Source organism: Balaenoptera ricei, chromosome 9 (genome assembly GCF_028023285.1).
Source record: "Balaenoptera ricei isolate mBalRic1 chromosome 9, mBalRic1.hap2, whole genome shotgun sequence".
Classification (NCBI taxonomy): Eukaryota; Metazoa; Chordata; class Mammalia; order Artiodactyla; family Balaenopteridae; genus Balaenoptera; species Balaenoptera ricei.
Window position 1 is genome coordinate 13,040,273 of NC_082647.1, and position 13,062 is coordinate 13,053,334.

Genomic DNA, 13,062 nt, shown 5'->3' on the forward strand with positions numbered 1-13,062 from the left:
AGGTGATTATGCGGGCGGGAGAGGCAGGTTAAGGGAGATAGAGAGTGCAGGGCGGGGCTGTTCTTCCACATGGGGTGGCCACGGAAGAGCCTACTAATAAGAAGACATTTGGGAGCTTCCCTGGTGGCGCAGTGGTTGAGAATCTGCCTGCTAATGCAGGGGACACGGGTTCGGGCCCTGGTCCGGGAAGATCCCACGTGCCGCGGAGCAACTGGGCCCGTGAGCCACAACTACTGAGCCTGCGCGTCTGGAGCCTGTGCTCCGCAACGGGAGAGGCCACGATAGTGAGAGGCCCGCGCACCGTGATGAAGAGTGGCCCCCGCTTGCTGCGACTAGAGAAAGCCCTCGCACAGAAACGAAGACCCAATACAGCCAAAAGTAAATAAATAAAAATAAATTAAAAAAAAAAAAAAAAAAGAAGACATTTGAAGCTGAGTCCTGAAGAAAGTGCAGGACTGATTCTGGGGGCAGGGCCTTCCAGGCAGGCAGAAGAGCAAGGGCACAGGCCTGGAGGCCAGCGCGGGCACCACGTGGAGCAGGAAGGGCAGGGACTCCTGACGGCTGGACTGGAGGGAGCGAGGGTGAGAGGCAGCCAGAGTGCGGCAGACCTGGTGGGCCGTGGGAAGGAGTTTTGCTTTTACAGTGAGATGAGAAGCCTTTGGGGACTTTGAGCAGAGAAGCGACATACATTTTAAAAGTCCCATTACAGCCGCTGGTGGGGAACAGGCTACAGGCGAGCAGGCGTGGGCGAAGAGAGGTGAGTTGGAAGGCGACTGCAAAAATCCCGGTGAAACGACGACAGTGCATGGCCCAGGGTCGTAGCACTAATGGTACGAGAGATAAAGAAGTCGAGGACACTCCATGGCTTTTGGTCGAGCAATTGGAAGACTGGCATTTCCCTGTAGAAGAAGAGAAGGCTGAGGGGGAGGCTTGCTGAGGCGAGAAGAGGGCATGGACTTCAGTTTTGTGCAAGCAGAAGTGTTAAGGAAGGAACTGCCTTTAAAGGTCTGAGTTCAAGGAAGAGCAAAGAGTGGAGACATACGATTGAGATTTGTAGTGTATGGGAAGTGTTTAAAGCCGTGACGCTGGATGATATCACTAAAGGAGTTGGGTATAGACAGGAATTCCAGAGCTTGGAGATAAAGAGGAATCTGCAAAGGGGACTGAGAAAGAGGACCGGTCCCAGCCATTTGCCCTGGTCTCAATGTCTCCGCCCAGGGCGGTGTCTTCTGCCAACCCCAAGCTTCCACCTGCCCCCAGCACTCTCTGCACCCCCCTCTTGGCCAGGGAAGAACTTCCGGATGCTCTGCTCTTCCTGAGCCTGCCACGGGGACCCAGAAGTGCCGCCTCAGGGTCCTTCATGCAGCCACTTCCTCAGGCAATGCCTTATGACCGCTCTTTTGTCACGTTGGACAGGTGGGTCTTTGACTCGGAACAGGTAGCCTCCTCTAAGGTGTATCCAGGTACATGTGCCACAAGGCCACCCTTCACTTTAACCTTCTCAGCTCCCCCATAACTACCTGTTTCTCTCCCCAGTCCTCCACCTACACACACACACAAACACACACACACACACTGAAGGCTTCCCACCCCTAGAAATGGGCAACGAGAACCCACCTGATTCCTCATCCTAGCTCAGTCTCCCCTCAACCTGGATAGGTCTTCTCTCTGATGTGGACCTCCCTTTTCCAAAACTCACCCATCTATCCAACCAGGCATGGCTCTTCATATGTTAAAAGACCTATCCAGGTTTCTAGAATCTAGAAAACCCTCTTCTCGTTCCATAAATCCTAGCTTTCAAGATCAAGCTCTTGACTAAGAGGTCAAAGTAGTGAGGATTCGATACCCAAAGGTAATCAAGTTGCCTCTCAGTTCTACCCACCTTCTCCTTCCCTGGTGCAGTAAACTCTGTGACTCAGACTTGGAGGGAGATTGTTGCAAGTAATGTGATTTAAAGGAGAAATGAAAATACGTCATTTTTAATATTTTCCAAATAGGATTCTGTTCTCAACCCAACCATCTACCTGTAGATAACAATTCTCCCTTTCCCTTTCACTCCCTACTCACCAAAAAGAGGGGGATCTAGAGGTGAATTGTGAATGGAAAACCTTATAGTGATGGCTGAGAGGGAAGGGAGTAGAGCGCAGACTGCATGAGAGGGCAGGTGAGAATCAGCAGAGGCTCAGAGCTGGGAAGGCGGGGCAGTCCTGAGGCTCACCTCCCGGTCTTCTCCAGGCTGGGAATGGGTTGGGAGGGGGCATATTTTTAATGTGCAAGGTCCCCGCCCCTGGAGTCAAGCCCGAGCCCTGGAGAGCTTAGTTCTGTGGCCAGCGAGGCAAGCTGCAGGAGGAGGTGCTACTGAGCCCAGGGAAGATTTAGCACATTGATTTTTTCCCCTTTATTTTTTTTAGGCACTGTGGTTTGTGATTGAGTGGGGAGGTTGGGGAGGAGAGCCAAGGCTTTTAAAGGTGCCAATACTCCAGCCAGAAATAAGGAAGAGTGGCTGCTAAAAGAGCCTGGATTCTCCATTCCACCCTCCTGTGCCTCATTTTTCTTCTCCTCTTTTCTGCTTTCTTGGATGACCCTGCCTGTCAGCAATGTGATTAAAAGCTTTGGTGAAGCGCAGAGCAGGACTGGGAGGAGGGCTCAGAGCGGGAGTCAGAAGGCCTGGGTCCTGAGCCTGGCTGATGATCTGACCTTGAGCACATCGCCACCCAGCTCCCTGGTTCCTGCCTCCCTTCCTTCACGTGCTCTTTCATTCTGGCATCCGTCAAATATTAACAGAGTGTCTATTGTGTGCCAGGCACTCTTCATGCAGTCGTGACAAAACAGACACGGTCCTGCCCTCAGGGGGCTTATACTCTAGGAAGGTAGAGGACATTCAAGAAAGGGCAAGAAATAAATATGTGCCTACAGGTAATGCTAAATGCCACCGAGCAAAACAACTGCACACTATGGAAGAGAATCACCACGCAGTTGGCGGTCAGGGCAGGTTTCTCTCTGAGACATTTAAGCGAGGGCCCCAAGGATGACATAAAATGGAGGTGGGACCCAGGTCACGCCCACGGGGACAGAGTGCCAAGGAAACGAACAGATGATGAGGAAAAGAGCTCCAGTTGACCCCTCACCTGGTAGGACAGATTCAGGAGCTACTTTCCACATTTTTTAAGCTTATTCACTTGTTCGTTAGCACCAGCCTGTAAGGTGGCACCTAGAAATCCAGTGTCTGAGTGTTTCCTGCCCTTGACAGAACCATGTTAAGGGCATAGTGGTACAAGTCTGCTATTTTCTTTTTTTTAAATAGGACTTTCTAAATGGAAAGAATTTGTGAACAATGCTATAATTAGGATCTAAAATACTTCTTATATCAAAAGTCAGGAAGCAGAGATACTTGTGAAATCAACTCTCTACATTTTCATTTGGGAAAGCCTCAAATTCTTTTATAGAAAATTGGAAATTGAGTATGTCCCAAGATCTTTCTTATATAGTAGTAACATTCCCATCTGGTAGACTCTGAGCAATTACCAACAAAGATCAATAAAGCCAAGTTGTACGTTGGTGACTATGGTTACAAATATTCTTCCCATTCTTTTCTCCCTATTATCCATCTCTATGCCCATTTACTCAGCAAACATTTACTAGACACCTACTGTGTGCCAGGGACCATCCTTCACACTGGCTGGGAATATAGCAATGAACAAAAGAACAGACTAAGTCCCTCTTCTCATGAAGGTTATCTTTTGCTGGAGGGAGACAGTCAATAAATAAACAAATTAACATGCAATGAGTCTGTTAGCCATTGATGACAAAAAGAGAAAGAAAGCAGAGAAAGGAGATAGAGAGTGACTCATGGGGGTCAGAGTTCCTACTTTGTACAGAAGTCAGAGAAGATGATATTTGAGCAGAGACTGGAAAGACTCTAGGGAAAGAGTATTCCAGGCAGAGGAAACAGAATATGCAAAGGTTCTGGGTGGTGGGGTGTTTGATATGTTCTAGAAACAGGAAGCTGGTGTGGCTGGAGTGGAGAGAGAGGTGTCTTAGTTTTCATACTTCCTGAGACAATGATTTGGGTACAAGGGGTTTCTGGAGGTGATCTTAGGAAGCACTAAGAGAGAGTGGGGAAGAGAGAGAGGGAAGGAAGGAAAGCTAACAATGGGACATTAATGAGTGGGTGTCTCAGTGTGGGCCACTGAGGCTCAGTCTTGCTGGGGACCTCTGAGAATACATGGGACATGCCTCAGAACTGCCCCAGTGACCAGTCAGGAAGCTGGGTATTTTCCCACTCCTGCCTCACTGCTGAAGATGGCTTCTGGAAGCTGCCCCTGAAGCCAAAGAAGACCTCCAGGCAGATGCACAAAGACCACTGGAGCCCAGGGCAGTGTTAGCAGGTGGCCTCTGGGGCAAGCCAGGGGTGTGGGCAGGGCACTGACCCCATCTGCTGGAGGAGGCAACAGGAAGAGATGAGATCCAGAGGCGGCGCAGCCCAGATCAGGCGGGTCTGCTAGGCCTCAATAAGAACTGTGGACTTTATCTTCAGCATGGTGGCAAGCATTTGGAGACTTTAAGCAACATGATCTGATTTCCACTTTTAAATAAAAATATTACGGGGGCTGGGGGAGAGGAATAGACTGGGAAGTTGAGGTTGACATGTACACACACTGCTATATTTAAAGCAGATAACCAACAAGGACCTACTGTACAGCACAGGGAACTCTGCTCAATACTCTGTAATGACCTAAATGGGAAAAGAATTTGAAAAAAAATAGATGCATTTCTATGTATAACTGAATCACTTTGCTGTACACCTGAAACTAACACAACATTGTCAATCAACTGTACTCCAATATAAAATTTTTTTAAAATTTTTTAAAGATGTGGTATATACACACAATGGACTATTACTCAGCCATTAAAAAAGAATGAGGAGAGCCGACTCCCTCTTGTAAGAGGACCGGAATCACAAATAACTGCTGAACAATCATCATCAGGAAGACACTGGAACTCACCAAAAAATATACCCCACATCCAAAGACAGAGGAGAAGCCACAATGAGATGGTAGGAGGGGCGCAATCACAATAAAATTAAATCCCATAACTGCTGGGTGGGTGACTCACAAACTGGAGAACACTTATACCACAGAAGTCCACCCACTGGAGTGAAGGTTCTGAGCCCCACGTCAGGCTTCCCAGCCTGGGGGTCCGGAAATGGGAGGAGGAATTCCTAGAGAATCAGACTTTGAAGGCTAGCAGGATTTGACTGCAGGACTTCGACAGGACTGGGGGAAACAGAGACTCCACACTTGGAGGGCACAAACAAAGTAGTGTGCACATCGGGACCCAGGGGAAGGAGCAGTGACCCTGTAGGAGACTGAACCAGACCTACCTGCTAGTGTTGGAGGGTCTCCTGCAGAGGCAGGGGGTGGCTGTGTCTCACCGTGAGGAAAAGGACACTGGCAGGAGAAGTTCTGGGAAGTGCTCCTTGGCATGAGCCCTCCCAGAGTCCGCCATTAGCCCCACCAAAGAGCCCGGGTAGGCTCCAGTGTTGGGTCGCCTCAGGCCAACAACCAACAGGGAGGGAACCCAGCCCCACCCATCAGCAGACAAGCAGATTAAAGTTTTACTGAGCTCTGCCCACCAGAGCAACAGCCAGCTCTACCCACCACCAGTCCCTCCCATCAGGAAACTTGCACAAGCCTCTGAGATAGCTTCATCCACCAAAGGGCAGACAGCAGAAGCAAAAAGAACTACAATCCTGCAGCCTGTGGAATAAAAACCACATTCACAGAAAGATAGACAAGATGAAAAGGCAGAGGGCTATGTACCAGATGAAGGAACAAGATAAAACCCCAGAAAAACAACTAAATGAAGTGGAGATAGGCAACCTTCCAGAAAAAGAATTCAGAATAATGATAGTGAAGATGATCCAGGACCTCGGAAAAACAATGGAAGCAAAGATTGAGAAGATGAAAGAAATGTTTAACAAAGACCTAGAAGAATTAAAGAACAAACAAACAGAGACGAACAATACAATAACTGAAATCAAAACTACACTAGAAGGAATCAACAGCAGAATAACTGAGGCAGAAGAACGGATAAGTGACCTGGAAGACAGAATGGTGGAATTCACTGCTGCAGAACAAAATAAAGAAAAAAGAAAGAAAAGGAATGAAGACAGCCTAAGAGACCTCTGGGACAACATTAAACACAACAATAGTCGCATTATAGGGGTCCCAGAAGGAGAAGAGAGAGAGAAAGGACCCAAGAAAATATTTGAAGAGATTATAGTCGAAAACTTCCCTAACATGGGAAAGGAAATAGCCACCCAAGTCCAGGAAAGGCAGAGAGTCCCAGGCAGGATAAACCCAAGGAGAAACACGCTGAGACACATAGTAATCAAATCGGCAAAAATTAAAGACAGAGAAAAATTATTGAAAGCTGCAAGGAAAAAATGACAAATAACATACAAGGGAACTCCCATAAGGTTAACAGCTGATTTCTCAGCAGAAACTCTACAAGCCAGAAGGGAGTGGCATGACATATTTAAAGTGATGAAAGGGAAGAACCTACAATCAAGATTACTCTACCCGGCAAGGGTCTCATTCAGATTCGATGGAGAAATCAAAAGCTTTACAGACAAGAAAAAGCTAAGAGAATTCAGCACCACCAAACCAGCTCTACAACAAATGCTAAAGGAACTTCTCTAAGTGGGAAACACAACAGAAGAAAAGGACCCACAAAAACAAGCCCAAAACAATTAAGAAAATGGTAATAAGAACAAACATATCAATAATTACCTTAAACATGAATGGATTAAATGCTCCAACCAAAAGACACAGGCTTGCTGAATGGATACAAAAACAAGACCCATATATACGCTGTCTACGAGAGACCCACTTCAGACCTAGGGACACATACAGACTGAAAGTGAGGGGATGGAAAAAGATATTCCATGCAAATGGAAATCAAAAGAAAGCTGGAGCAGCAATACTCCTATGAGATAAAATAGACTTTAAAATAAAGAATGTTACAAGAGACAAGGAAGGACACTACATAATGATCAAGGGATCAATCCAAGAAGAAGATATAACAATGATAAATATATATGCACCCAACACAGGAGCACCTCAATACCTAAGGTAACTGCTAAAAGCTATAAAAGAGGAAATCGACAGTAACACAGTAATAGTGGGGGACTTTAACACCTCACTTACAACAATGGACAGATTATCCAAAATGAAAATAAATAAGGAAACAGAAGCTTTAAATGACACAATAGACCAGATAGATTTAATTGATATTTATAGGACATTCCATCCAAAAACAGCAGATTTCACTTTTTTCTCAAGGGTGCACTGAACATTCTCCAGGAGAGATCACACCTTGGGTCACAAATCAAGCCTCAGTAAATTTAAGAAAATTGAAATCATATCAAGCATCTTTTCTGACCACAACGCTATGAGATTAGAAATGAATTACAGGGAAAAAAACGTAAAAAACACAAACACATGGAGGCTAAACAATACGTTACTAAATAACCAAGAGATCACTGAAGAAATCAAAGAGGAAATCAAAAAATACCTAGAGACAAATGACAATGAAAACACGACGACCCAAAACCTATGGGATGCAGCAAAAGCAGTTCTAAGAGGGAAGTTTAGAGCTATACAAGCCTACCTCAAGAAACAAGAAAAATCTCAAGTAAACAATCTAACCTTACACCTAAAGAAACTAGAGAAAGAAGAACAAACAAAACCCAAAGTTAGCAGAAGGAAAGAAATCATAAAGATCAGAGCGGAAATAAATGAAATAGAAACAAAGAAAACAATAGCAAAGATCAATAAAACTAAAAGCTGGTTCTTTGAGAAGATAAACAAAATTGATAAGCCATTAGCCAGACTCATCAAGAAAAAGAGGGAGAGGACTCAAATCAATAAAATCAGAAATGAAAAAGGAGAAGTTACAACAGACACTGCAGAAATACAAAGCATCCTAAGAGACTACTATAAGCAACTCTATGCCAATAAAATGGACAACCTGGAAGAAATGGACAAATTCTTAGAAAGGTGTAAACTTCCAAGACTGAACCAGGAAGAAACAGAAAATATGAACAGACCAATCACAAGTAATGAAATTGAAACTGTGATTAAAAATCTTCCAACAAACAAAAGTCCAGGACCAGATGGCTTCACAGGTGAATTCTATCAAACATTTAGAGAAGAGCTAACACCCATCCTTCTCAAACTCTTCCAAAAAATTGCAGAGGAAGGAACACTCCCAAACTCATTCTATGAGGCCACCATCCCCCTGATACCAAAACCAGACAAAGATACTACAAAAAAAGAAAATTACAGACCAATATCACTGATGAATATAGATGCAAAAATCCTCAACAAAATACTAGCAAACAGAATCCAACAGCACATTAAAAGGATCATACACCATGATCAAGTGGGGTTTAGCCCAGGAATGCAAGGATTCTTCAATATATGCAAATCAATCAATGTGATACACCATATTAACAAATTGAAGAATAAAAACCATATGATCATCTCAATAGATGCAGAAAAAGCTTTTGACAAAATTCAACACCCATTTATGATAAAAACTCTCCAGAAAGTGGGCATAGAGGGAACTGACCTCAACATAATAAAGGCCATATATGACAAACCCACAGCAAACATCATTCTCAATGGTGAAAAACTGAAAGCATTTCCTCTAAGATCAGGAACGAGACAAGAATGTCCACTCTCACCACTATTATTCAACATAGTTCTGGAAGTCCTAGCCACGGCAATCAGAGAAGAAAAAGAAATAAAAGGAATACAAATTGGAAAAGAAGAAGTAAAACTGTCACTGTTTGTGGATGACAAGATACTATACATAGAGAATCCTAAAACTGCCACCAGAAAACTGCTAGAGCTAATTAATGAATTTGGTAAAGTTGCAGGATACAAAATTAATGCACAGAAATCTCTTGCATTCCTATACACTAATGATGAAAAATCTGAAAGAGAAATTATGGAAACACTCCCATTTACCATTGCAACAAAAAGAATACAATACCTAGGAATAAACCTACCTAGGGAGACAAAAACCTGTATGCAGAAAACTATAAGACACTGATGAAAGAAATTAAAGATGATACCAACAGATGGAGAGATATACCATGTTCTTGGACTGGAAGAATCAATATTGTGAAAATGACTATACTACTATACTACCCAAAGCAATCTACAGATTCAATGCAAACCCTATCAAATTACAAACAGCATTTTTTACGGAACTAGAACAAACCATCTTAAAATTTGTATGGAGACACAAAAGACCCCGAATAGCCAAAGCAGTCTTGAGGGAAAAAAACGGAGCTGGAGGAATCAGACTCCCTGACTTCAGACTATACTACAAAGCTACAGTAATCAAGACAATATGGTACTGGCACAAAAACAGAAACATAGATCAATGGAACAAGATAGAAAGCCCAGAGATAAACCCATGCACCTATGGTCAACTAATCTATAACAAAGGAGGCAAAGATATACGATGGAGAAAAGACAGTCTCTTCAATAAGTGGTGCTGGGAAAACTGGACAGCTACACGTAAAAGAATGAAATTAGAATACTCCCTAACACCATACACAAAAATAAACTCAAAATGGATTAGAGACCTAAATGTAAGACTGGACACTATAAAACTCTTAGAGGAAAACATAGGAAGAACACTCTTTGACATAAATCACAGCAAGATCTTTTTTGATCCACCTCCTAGATTAATGGAAATAAAAATAAAAAAGAAATAGGACCTAATGAAACTTCAAAGCTTTTGCACAGCAAAGGAAACCATAAACAAGACGAAAAGACAACCCTCAGAATGGGAGAAAATATTTGCAAACGAATCAACGGACAAAGGATTAATCTCCAAAATATATAAATAGCTCATGCAGCTCAATATTAAAGAAACAAACACCCCAATCCAAAAATGGGCAGACGACCTAAATAGACATTTCTCCAAAGAAGACATACAGACGGCCACGAAGCACATGAAAAGATGCTCAACATCACTAATTATTAGAGAAATGCAAATCAAAACTACAATGAGGTATCACCTCACACCAGTTAGAATGGGCATCATCAGAAAATCTACAAACAACAAATGCTGGAGAGGGTGTGGAGAAAAGGGAACCCTCTTGCACTGTTGGTGGGAATGTAAATTGATACAGCCACTATGGAGAACAGTATGGAGGTTCCTTAAACAACTAAAAATAGAATTACCATATGATCCAGCAATCCCACTACTGGGCATAGACCCAGAGAAAACCATAATTCAAAAAGACACATGCACCCCAATGTTCATTGTAGCACTATTTACAATAGCCAGGTCATGGAAGCAACCTAAATACCCATTGACAGACGAATGGATAAAGAAGATGTGGTACATACATACAATGGAATATTATTCAGCCATAAAAAGGAACGAAATTGGTTCCTTTTTAGAGACAGGAATGGATCTAGAGACTGTCATACAGAGTGAAGTAAGTCAGAAAGAGAAAAACAAATATCGTATATTAACGCATATATGTGGAACCTAGAAAAATGGTACAGATGAACCGATTTGCAGGGCAGAAATAGACACAGATGTAGAAAACAAACGTATGGACACCAAGGGGGGAAAGTGGGAGTGGGGGTGGGGGTGGGGGGTGATGAATTGGGCGATTGGGATTGACATGTATACACTGATGTGTATAAAACTGATGACTAATAAGAACCTGCTGTATAAAAAAATAAATAAAATAAAATTCAAAAAAAATTAAATAAATAAAAAAAAGTTCTAGAGAACCTAAAAAAAAAAAAAAGAATGAAATTCTACCATTTGCAACAATGTGGATGGACCTAGAGAGTATAATGCTTAGTGAAATAAGTTAGAGAAAGACAAAAACTCTATCACTTATATGTAGAATCTAAAAAAATAAAATGAATGTACATAACAAAACAGAAACAGATTCACAGATAAAGAGAACAAACGAGTGGTTACCAGTGGGGAGAGGGAGGGGGCAAGATAGAAGTATGGAATTAAGAGATACAAACTGCTATGTATAAAATAAGTAACAAGGATATATTGTACAGCATAGGGAAATACGGCCATTGTTTTGTGATAACTTTAAATGGAGTATAATCTATAAAAATATTGAATCACTGTGTTGTACACCTGAAGCTAATATAATATTGTACGTCAACTATACTTTAATAAAAAATTTAAATCTAAAAATATATTATGACTGCTGTGGGGAGAATATACAGTAGCAGAGCAAGGATGGAAGCAGGGAGACCAGTTAGGAAGGCTTTACAATAACGTAGGCAAGAAATGATGGCAGTTTGGCCCAGGGTGGTAGCAGCTGGATGGCAAGAGGTAGCTGATTTCTTGGTACATTTAGAAGGAGGAGCATACAGAATTTGCCAAAGGATTAGATGCGGGGCAGGAGAGGAAGAGAGGAGTTAAGACTAACTCTAAAATGGGAGAATAGAAAAGACGTTTATTGAGATGGGGTGGGCTTAGGGAGGAATGGTTTGGGACCTTCTCTACTTGGAATGTCTCCAAGTGGAAGACACCCACGTGGAGATGGGGATCAGGCAGCAGGATATGTACACCTGGAACTTAACTCATGCTGACCTGACCCACAGCTTTGTCCATTCCCTCCTAGCCAGCCCAGCGTCTTCTCTGTCTTGGCATGATGTCTTTAAATCTGAGCACTTCCAGCCTCATCCCACACTTCCGAATAGGTTCAGTGTCTCCCTGGTTCTCATACTACTCCACTCCCTACTCCTAAATCAAAAGGTGAACAGGCGATTAGGACATGTCCTATGCTTGGAGAACAACCATTTGAATGGGGAACAACTTGGGGAACAACCTTCCCCATCTTACTTCCGTCAATTCCTTTCCAGCACCTCCTAAGCAAAGGCAGAAATGCTTAAGTTGCATTGCAGCCTCAATAAGCTACCTCTGAAGCCTTTGCTCCATGCCCTGCTCACCAAGGAAGCCTCTGAAGACGAGGTTTCTCGTGTGCCCTGGGATGAGGAAGAGAGTTTTTGGAACAGTGGGAACAAGTTACTTTTCCCCTAGAAAGATATACTAATGCTAGCTAATGAAGTAAACAATCTCTAAAGCTCAGTATCTGAACACACTAAAAGTTAATTTCTCACCCACATCACAGTTCAGTGTGAGTCAGGCATCTCTCCTGGTGGCACTCTTCCACGTGGTGACTCAGGATCCCAGACCCTTCCACTGTGTGTCTCCTCCATTGCAGAGTCCCTCACTTCCAGCACTTGGGACATTTTATGGCCAGGTCTGGAAGTGGCATATGTCACTTCTGCCCACATTCCATTGTCTGGAACTCAATCCCATGGTTCCACCTAACAGCAAGTGAGGCTGGGGAATCTAGTCTCCCGACCTGCCCAGGGAGAAGCAACAGGACGGGCGAGCATCTCTCCAGTCTCTGACACCAAAAGGTTTACCCCTCCTAGTGAGGAATACATTGGTACTTTGGTTTTGCCTTTATTCCCTCGTGAATGTTACAGCATGATTCTACTTTGCCATGCATGATTGCGCCCAGTGAACCCAAAAGATGGAGTTTCTGAACCAGCATAGTTGAGGACCAAACCGCGCTGACCCAAAGCGCGCTCAAGCCGCAAAGTTCCCTCAGGCACGTCTTATCTGGAACAACACTGCCCACCGGAGTCATCAGAAAGGCCCAAGTACATTACCTGTGCTCTGTGCTCTGTTTAATATGTCAATGAAGTGTGTCCTAAATTTACTTATTTCTAGGATCTCTTCCTCATTCCCCAGAAGGTCCGGTTTTACGGCCCTCACATGCTTCCCATGGCGAGGGAGGGAGCGGAGGAAAGTGACTCGAAAAGGAACAAGGCAGAGAAAGGGAGGGAAGGGGCAGGGTAAGGGAGGAAGTCAGCTAAACGGTGAAGGTAAAAACCTGTACCTGAGAGGGAGGAAGGGAAGTCAAAGGTGAAAATCAGCTCGGGAGAAAGATTTGGGGAGCCAGCCACCAAGAGGGCG

General features: G+C 43.6%; 1 protein-coding gene across 5 annotated transcripts in view; it reads right to left on the reverse strand.

Annotated features, from left to right (window-relative positions):
* The window catches only part of AGK (acylglycerol kinase), a 126,252-nt gene that overhangs the window by 112,434 nt on the left and 756 nt on the right, over window positions 1-13,062 (reverse strand). The gene's annotated exons all lie outside the window — the stretch shown is intronic.